Below are 9949 nucleotides of genomic sequence, written 5' to 3'. Positions count from 1 at the left end.
GACAATTTAGCATACAGTTTCTTTTCTCTCAAAATCTGCAAAGTAGTTCTCAGATGGTTCTCATGTTCTTCCCTGTCTTTAGAATAAATCAGAATGTCATCAATAAACACGATAATAAATTCATCAAGATATTGTTTGAAAACCCTATTCATTAGGTCCATAAAAGCTGCAGGTGCGTTTGTCACTCCAAAAGGCATTACCAGGAATTCATAATGTCCATATCTAGTTCGGAATGCAGTTTTCTCTATGTTCTCAGCTCTAACCTTTAACTGATGATAACCGGACCTAAGATCAATTTTAGAGAACACTTTAGCTCCTTGGAGTTGATCAAATAAATCATCTATTTGAGGTAAGGGATATTTGTTCTTAATAGTCACTTTGTTCAATTCTCGGAAGTCTATACACAACCTCAAAGATCCATCCTTCTTTTTGACAAACAAGACGGGAGCACCCCAAGACGAAGTGCTTGGATAGATAAATTTCTTATTTAACAGCTCCTGAAGTTGGGTTTTTAATTCTTTCAATTTCGAGGTAGACATTCTATAGGGGGTCTTGGAAATAGGTTGTGTCCCCGGAAACACCTCAACAGTGAATTCGATTTCTCTATCCACTAAGTCCCCAGGTAAGTCATTCGGAAACACATCGGGAAATTCCCAAGCAGCAGGGATAGTTTCTACATTAGTTCCGTCAGATGACGCAGTCAGTATACAACACAAGTAACCCCTACACCTCTTCCTAAGCAGTTTTCTGGCTTTCAAAGCTGAAATCGGATATGGGGGAGGAACTATCCCATTCCCAGTAAAAGTAAATTCAGGCATACCCGGTGGTCTAAACACAACAGTTTTATTTGCACAGTCAATGGTAGTACAGTATTTAATCAACCAGTCCATTCCCAAAATACAATCAAAGTGGTCAATGTTCAAGGGCAATAAGTCAACATATAACATCATATCGCCAATCATAATATCACATGTCGAATAAACATGAGAGCACATCATAGAATCGCCAGACGGCGTAGATGCAGATACCACATATGTCATAAGTTCTAATGGTCTAGTCAATTTTCGAGAGAAAGCATGCGATACAAAGGAATGTGTAGAACCAGAATCTATCAATACGCATGCATCTTGAGAACATACAGAGAGTGTACCTGACACCACGGTATAGGTGTTTGGTACGTCATCAGGCACTAAGGCGAACACGCGACCCTGTCTCAGAGGTTCTTTCCCAGTATTGGCTCTCGTATTCGTCTTGGATGCAGAAGCGGATCCGGCTGAGCTTGCCGCTGGTTGGTTGGTATTTTCGAACCTAACAGGACAATCCTTCATCATATGACCAGTCTTTCCGCATCTAAAACAAGCACCCAAAGCTCGATAACAATCCCCCTTGTGTTTCCTACCACATTCCGAGCAAGTCGGTGTAATACCACTACTTTGGCTTGAGCTACTGTAAGATCCTGTGTTTCGCCTCTTATTCCCAGAAAATGAACGACTCTTTTTGAAACTGTTTCCATATCTTTTCCCCGTCCAATCATTTCATGGGGCGAGAGTTTGTTTCTTCGCTACTAGAATGGCTCTGCCATTAATGCCCTACCCAAAACATTCACGTACGTGGGTAGGTTCAAGACTCTCATCCTATCCAGTATGTCCAGATCTAATCCACCCTCAAACTTGCGGGCCTTCTTGTAGTCTGTGCCCACCATGTGAGGAGCAAACCTGGCCAATTCGGTAAACTTAGCCTCGTACTCGGCTACAGACATTCTGCCTTGTTTGAGTTCCTGGAATTCTGAAACCTTTCGGTCTCGGAAGCATTGGGGAAAATACTTGTCATAGAAGATTGTATTGAATTGAGTCCACGTCATATTCTCGTGGCTATTTCAGATCAGTAACCACCACCTTCGGGCTTCATCCTTCAGAGTATAGGTGGCTAGGAGGACTTTCTGGACTTCAGAACAAGGGAACACCACATACAGTTTCTCCATTTCAAGTAACCACGTCTCTGCTTTCAATGGTTCAATTCCACCATAGAATGTTGGCAGTTTCATTTTCATGAACTTCTGTGTCAAGTTGATGACGTCACTGGTGCCCATGTCAACTTGAGCCGGCAGGGGTGGAGGTGGTAAAGGTTGTTGCCTCTGTTGTTGCATTACCACTTCGGTTAAGGTTGCAAGCATTTGTTCCATTCTATTCATTCGGGCATCAAAGGACCCTGTTGTGTCATCATTCCTTGCATTGTCCATTTGCTATAGGTAAACAAAACTTTATGTATTCAAATTCACATGTTTATACTTGAACTTATGCTTTCACTTTCAAACAATACACATAAACATGCAGATGAAATGCTCATACTTCTTATTAGGACTTCCTAAGCTCATATGGACCTGTGTGTGCGGTAGAACACGTGCTCTGATACCACTCTGTCACGACCCAAACCCGCCCCTGTAGGTTTAGCATCGTAATCGGCCAGTAATCCGTGGATTACCAAAGGCCTTTGAACAGATAAGCACAAGATAAGGGGCTGCGGAAGCAATTATAAAACAAAGACAAGGTCCAATGAGCTGTGATAACGTACATGGAACAGAACATTTCGAAACTTATATATATACACAAGCGTGTCGGTCGGGGGACCTCAATATTTACAAAACATTTACATAAGTGGAGTTCCCAAGACCTGACTTTACAAACATTCAGAACTAGCATAAGTACAAAACAGCCATGCAACTAGACTTCGATCGGAACCTTCTCGGGAGGCACAACGGTGGGCTGACAAAAATAGAACAAAAGGCTGTCAACTCTGGCCCTGGTCACACGCCGGCTCACCTATATACATAATATAAATTGTGAGCTAAAGCCCAATGAATAATAACAAAGTAAAGGATTTAATGAATGATGTCCATCACAGAGTTAGAAATCAAATTCTTAATAGAGACAGATTCATATACATATTCATAATCATTTCCATAATCAGATTTCGCATATAATCATACGTGGTACATCCCTTAGTGTTAACAAATCCGATGACCCATAAAGGGACGGCCTTGAAGGCATTATGATGACTCATGTACACAGAGACGTTTCTGATGACCCATAAAGGGACGTATATCATATGATGCTAAGGATGCCACGAATAACTTTCAGAATTTTGGACAACCATTCATTCATTTCAAGCATAGCATGGCGTTTTAGAGAACTAATTACTTCGTATCATAATATTTAGAAAAAACTTAACATTAAACATAACTTTACAAAGTTATTACTCACAGTGGGCCTTGAGACAAATAGACGGAGCTGGCTAGTCTGACAGGGCACGGCACGTGACCTACACAACACATAACAGATGCACACTTGAAACACACGTTCTAATTGTACAAAACCTATGTCGTTTGCTCTTAGTGTGTTTCTAATCTCTTATCCTCATTATGGAGTCTTAAACATGGCCTAGGAATGCCTAGGATGGAATGAGGATGCAAGAATGCATTGAAAACCATTTCTCAAATTTTGCTGAAGATAAGGTCCACGCTCGAGCGTGGTTTTCCCTACTCGAGCGGACATGCAGATAAAGAAGCTCCGCTCGAGCGTGGACTTCCCCACTCGAGCGAACTACAAACTTATGAAAAAGTGCTGGATGCATGAAATTCACGCTCGACGGGCGCTCGACCCCCGCTCGAGCGTATGACACAGACCCTCGCTCGAGCGTGGCTTCCCCCGCTCGAGCAGACTGCAAAACACACAAACTTCTGGGTATACGCATTTCACGCTCGAGCGTGACTCTCGCCGCTCGAGTGGAAGTGCATGTACTCAGGCTTCACGCTCGAGCATGAAAGTCCTCGCTCGAGCGTGGGTCAAATTTCTGGAAAATCTAGATCGACCTCCAAGCACGAAACTCGACCTTCAACCATCCAAAACTCATTTTTCTGGGCCAAAACTTTGAAAAACCCTTGGTAACACATAAAACAACATGTTTAAAGCTTCAATTCAAGAAATTATGGCCCAAGAATAACCTAATTATGCACAAACTTAACTTACTCTTTATAAAAGATCCAAAACATGACATGCATGAACATTTATGAGCTAAAGCTCTCCAAAACCTAACCAAACTTGATAATTTGATGGAAAGCAAGATGAATGACCAAAATGTAGGTGAAGTTAGCACATGCATAGAAGAAACCTTTGAAATCATGCTCAATTTGCAAGAAAATATACATGCATGCATGGTATGGCCCCTTTCTAGTACAATTCCCATATGAATTCACTTGGTTCACTAATGATCTTGTTGAATCTAACTCAATTACTCAAAGGAGAGTTTAGTTTCTTACCTAGAGGCTCCAATCTACAAAATTAAGGTTGAGGCTCTACAAATCTTCTTCAATTGTTAACAATCCTTAGCACCTCCTTGAATTTGAGCTAAATCTCTAAATCTTAGGCCAATTCTTCTACTCTCACGTTTTTGGGTCTAAGAGGACTCAAGAGTGTATGCAAAATGAAGAAGGGAGTGAGTGGGGGGTGTTATTGTGCTCAAAAGGGCCACTAAGGCTCTAATTAGGCCATTAAACAAAATGTGCTTAGCAAGGTTGATTAGTGGCATTAATTTAATCAAATTTAATCGTTCCGAACCAAATTTTAATTAAACCTACTATAAAATTCTATAAATCCTAACTAGCACATATATCAAGTCAATTTCGAAATCGGGCGCCGATAAGGCTTTCAAGTCGCAATTCAAAACTAAAATATGAACAGATATTTCTACGCCTAACAGATATAAACATAAAAATCATGCAATACTCATGCAAATTAGTTCCAAATCCTTCCTAAATTATTGTTAGGCTTCACTAAGCACGAATTAACATTAATCTGGGGTCGGGGTTATTACAGGTTTGGTCTTGGATTTTGACGTAGATTTAATCTTGAATGTAGGTTGGGCTGCACTGTGTTGGGCATGCTTGAGATTAGGCTTGGATCGGGTTGTGAACCAACACCTGTATTGTAACAACCCTCATACTGTTTACCGATTAATGACTGATTGATTACCGATAAACATTGATTACCGTTAAACTGAGCTGATTAAAGTACTGAACTGACTGACTGAAAACTGGAACTGAATTGACTAAGTATGAGTGTTAATCTGTATTCTATCTGTTTGATTGTTTATTTGATCTGTTCACATTTTATGTTTAAACTGCTAATCGAAGGCCTTGTCGGCGGCCGGACCTGGAATTGATTAATGTTCTGTGTTCATTAGAATTTATAGGATTTTATGGTATAATTATCTGAAAACTGATTAGGTATGATTAAATTAGATTAAAATAAGTTAGAGTGCATGAGTTGATTTATTCACCATATTGCCATTGTTAGTGGGCCTCTTATTATAACATATTAGAGCCTTTGCATACTTGAATCAAAACACTTCTTCAGCCACATTTTGAGCCTACAACCGACCTTAGAGAGAGAGAGACTTGAGGAGTTGATTTCATCTCAAATTGCTTGTGAATTGCTTGGTAATTGAAGTGTAGATTGCTACTTTGAGCTCCCAAACCTTGAATACAAGACTAAGGTAGGACATTCATCTTCTTGTTGTTGTCATAGAATTGATTCTTGCATGATTCATGCTTCATTGTAGAGTTAAGTCTTGTTTTAGTTCATACATGTTGATATAGAGCTCATTTCATGCTTGCATGTTTGAATTGTTGAGTTTTGAGTTGAATTCATGGTAAAATGGTACATGCATGTTCATAATTTTGTAATGGTCCATGTTTTCAACTTGTTTTTGGATCAATTGGCTCCTTAGAGCATCAAATTGGAACTTCAAAATGATTTGAATTCTTGCATGTTTGCATGTGCATATTGTTCATGAAAATGGTTTCAAATTGAGTTTCAATTAAACACCCTTGGGCTTTGATTTCTCAAAATTGAGCTTTGAACCATGATATTCTATATGTTTACAAGTGTTTTCTGGAAATTCAGCCCAAGAGGATCAGTTTTGATGCTTTTTAACTTGAGTTTGAGCTTGGAGGTGCAATCTGGGATTTCCAGATTTTGCACTCCCGCTCGAGCGGGGGAAGTGGCGCTCGAGCGGGGAATTCGAGCATCCAGCATCTCTGCACTGTTTTACTATCCGCTCGAGCGGAAGACTGGGCGCTCGAGCGGAGTCTTGTGTCTCAAGCTCGAGCGGGCGTTGAGCGTTCGTCGAGCGGAGATTTTACCCATCCGGTACTTTTACAGTACGCTCGAGCGGGAAAGTTGACGCTCGAGTGTGTACCTTTGTTGCATGTCCGCTCGAGCGGGGAAACCTGCGCTCGAGCGGGACTCTGTTTTTCTGAAGTTGCTTTTTGAGTACATCTTTGCATCCTCATCCCATCCTAGGCATTCTTAGGCCTAGTTTAAGGCATCTTATTGAGGATATAGATGTAGAACACACCAAGGCAAATTAGGGATTAAGTTATGATATTTCCCAACTGTGTAGTTTAGTGTGTGTTCAATCTGTTAACTGTGTAGGGTTGGCGACTGGGGAGACACGCTCTAGCATACTGTAGCCCAAACTCTGTGAGTAACAATTGGGTAAAGATATGTTCAAATGATTATCTTCTGAATACTGAACTGAACTGTTTACTGAACTGATATTGTTTACTGAATGAATGTATGTCCTATATTCTAAACTGTACTGTGGCATCCTTGGCATCTACTGTTACTGTTACTGTTACTGTTACAGAGATCTCTGTCGGTTCCCTCGCGGAACCACTACTGTTTACTGATTGATGGCCATCATTACTGTTCGGTCTTTAAGACCTACTATTTACTGCTATGCTAATGGATGTACCACATATGACTGAATAACTGCTCTAACCGAAAGACTGAAGTATTGATTAATGAACTGTTTTCATTATTGTAAGGACATTTCATTCTTAACCTCTTTACGCATTATGTTATTCACTGGGCTTTAGCTCACTGTTTATATATGTATGTAGGTGCTCAGCCACCAGACCGAAGCTAGGAGCGGGGGTTAGACTCCAGTTTTGTCAAGCCAGCCTATGTGCCTCACTGCGAGGTTCCAAGCCTATTTTGCCAAGGCTTAGGGGTGTTTTAGATTCCCCCTTCTGTACCGTCTTACTGTTCTGTGTAGACTGAATGTTTACCGTACTGTTATGTAGGGATTAAGTCCCTAGTCTGAATGATTGTAAATATTGTGCATACTGTTCTGTACCATTTATGTATGAATGTATGAAAAATCTTTTTGGCATACAGACTGACACAGCTCAATGGACATTATTTAATTACTGTATTGGCTTCCGCCAGGCCCTGTACTCTGTTTTACTGTTCTACTGTTAAGCAGGCCTTCGGTAATCTCAGATTACTGGCCGGTTACGGTGCTAAACCCATAGGGCCGGGTTTGGGTCGTGACATGTATCCATTTGGCGACCCACCTAGTTTGATTATTTAAATAACATTATGTAGCTCTCCTTTTTTCGCACCCTCTTTCGGAAACTCGAAATAAGCCCTACAGTTTGAACTCCCGCTATTCTGAATCTAATTCTACAAGTGCAATGTGAAATTGATAAACACTAAAGAGTCCAAGTTCGGCAAATCTTTTGGAAAATCAATTTTGAATAAAAAATGCCAAAATTGGACTACTTTGCCAGATACAGAGTCGTCACCTAAATATTTTATTTTGAAAAAATTTAGAAAACCCATGACTCGTGCCAAAGGCGACGTGTCCGTCATCACCAAGATTGTCTTGGCTCGGGAACTTATGTACGAGAGAGGAAGGTCATGAATTGAGCACCCCCGTTCGCCCGATTAAAGATCGGCCTCTACTAATTGTGATATGAATCTTATGTACATTGCATGCTCTTGTTCTGGTTATTAGGCTAGCATTTACTATGTGATGCACACCCATACAAGATATAGACTAGTTTGCCCGAATCGGAACAATTCAATTTTATTTTTGTTTTTAAAAATTGTTTGATTTTGTCACTTAGCAAAGTGGGCTTAAAGTTTTGTGAATTTGTCACTTGACAAAGTGGGCTTAAACGTACATTTATTGAATCATTCCAATTCAAGCAACAAGCTTTCATCCATAGGCACTCAAACAGTTTAACAAGTAAGCACTTAGCCTCATGGCAAGCATGCTAGTCATAGTAATCACTCACACTCATGCAAGTATGCTAAAGCACTAAAACTCACTTAGCACTCCAAGCTAAGATAAAACAAAAGGAGTTAAAAAAATGCATGATTCCTAACTATGCAATATGACTAATGCAACATATGCAAAATGTAACTAAAATAGGCTCGACTACTTAACATGTTATTTGCAACAATTTCATAGCATGCTTTTAAACACGTATTCAACGAGGTAATAAACGACAATGCAGTTAGAATGATGAACCAAGCCTCAATATATGCAAGACAAATGAATGAATGCAAACATGCGATATGTTAATTAAAACGTGATGTCCCTAATCTAACCATCAAAAGCGTATAAATAAAAAGGAGAAAGATGTGAATTTGGAAGACATACACATTATTACATTGCGCTTTTACGAAGGAGAGTCCGAATGAATAAACTAGCTAACTAAGCTAAGTTAAGCTAATTAAGCTAATTATTACAAAACAAATGAAATTTGCTAACTACTAACTAATTATTACAACTCTTGAATTAATTAACTAGCTATCACTACTTAACTAAAATAAGTACAACACTTGAATAAAATCGACTAGCTATCACTAATTAATTACAACAAAATTTATTCACAACTATGATAATAACAATACTAATTGCATTTAATAAGAGCATAATGGAAGATGGATGAAGGTTGCATGCACAGCGCCTGAAAGATACTCTGTCTGCCTAGGCTGTCTCTATTTCACCTTCAGCCATTGCCTCTATTTCTGAAAAACTACACTGCTGGCCACACACCAAGGGTCGGCTGTGCATCACTAATAGTTGGCCGGGTCTACAGATGACCGGTCGTGCATCAATTTAGTGTAAAGCTCTGTTTTTGTGTTCTGTGGTGAAATTAGTGCAAACAGAGCATTCTCAAACTCTATTTGTCCCTTCTTCCTTCTCTGTTATAGGAAAGCCTCGAGAGAAGATTGAAATTGATTCCAAAGCCATCAATGAGCAACATGATTGCTTGATGGTCTTAGATGCAATTTTGGACAAAAGTTAATAAAATACAAAGAGTAGGACCACCCTTCCCTCTTGTCATAGTATGAACTCAAAAAAGAAGGTTGCAACGCTTCAAGAATCATCAAAATGCCATGGATTAGCATGTGACGACTCTTGACACAAGTAACTTGGCATAACGTCCGGCCAAGTTGAAGCAATTTAAGCCACTTTCTTTATGTGTATTGATCCAAGTTTTAAACCAATTTTATTAAGCCTTGCCATTCTTTAATCCATTTGTCCATGGTGATATTAAAGTCCTCTCAACAAGAAGTAATGTCAAAGGAAAGGTTCTTCGAAAATATGAGAGAAAGACTATACCGTTGGCACTGAATCATCGAAAAGATTAAGCCATTAGGTAGAAGTCTCTCTTACATATCTTGAACAACCTCAATCGGTTGAAATCATTCTTAAGAATAAAAAAAAGATGGATGATGGATTGACTGTTAAACTTAGACTCTTAAACATGGAAATGAGTAAAGGATTGCTTGGAACAATATGCAACAAGTTACATATGCTAACTTGTGAGACTACAAATGAACTAAGCAAAGGATGAATCAATTTAAAAGGCTTGGACAACCCTAAAACAACATTTAATTCATGAAAAATAGAGACTAAATATGCATGAAAAGAGCTTAAAAAGCTAAACAATAAAGAGAGGAATGAAGGCTAGTAGCAAAAAAGAAGAAGGGGTGGCTAACCTCTCCAGTTTTGAAACCTCAAAACATTATTTTTGGCCCTTTGAAAACTCTGAAAATCAGTGTGAATATCAAAGAAAAAGAGTGGAAAA

Source organism: Camellia sinensis, unplaced genomic scaffold (genome assembly GCF_055761805.1).
Source record: "Camellia sinensis isolate YWXY unplaced genomic scaffold, ASM5576180v1 Unanchor1, whole genome shotgun sequence".
In the NCBI taxonomy this organism is placed as follows: Eukaryota; Viridiplantae; Streptophyta; class Magnoliopsida; order Ericales; family Theaceae; genus Camellia; species Camellia sinensis.
Note: the sequence above shows the minus strand (reverse complement) of the source record.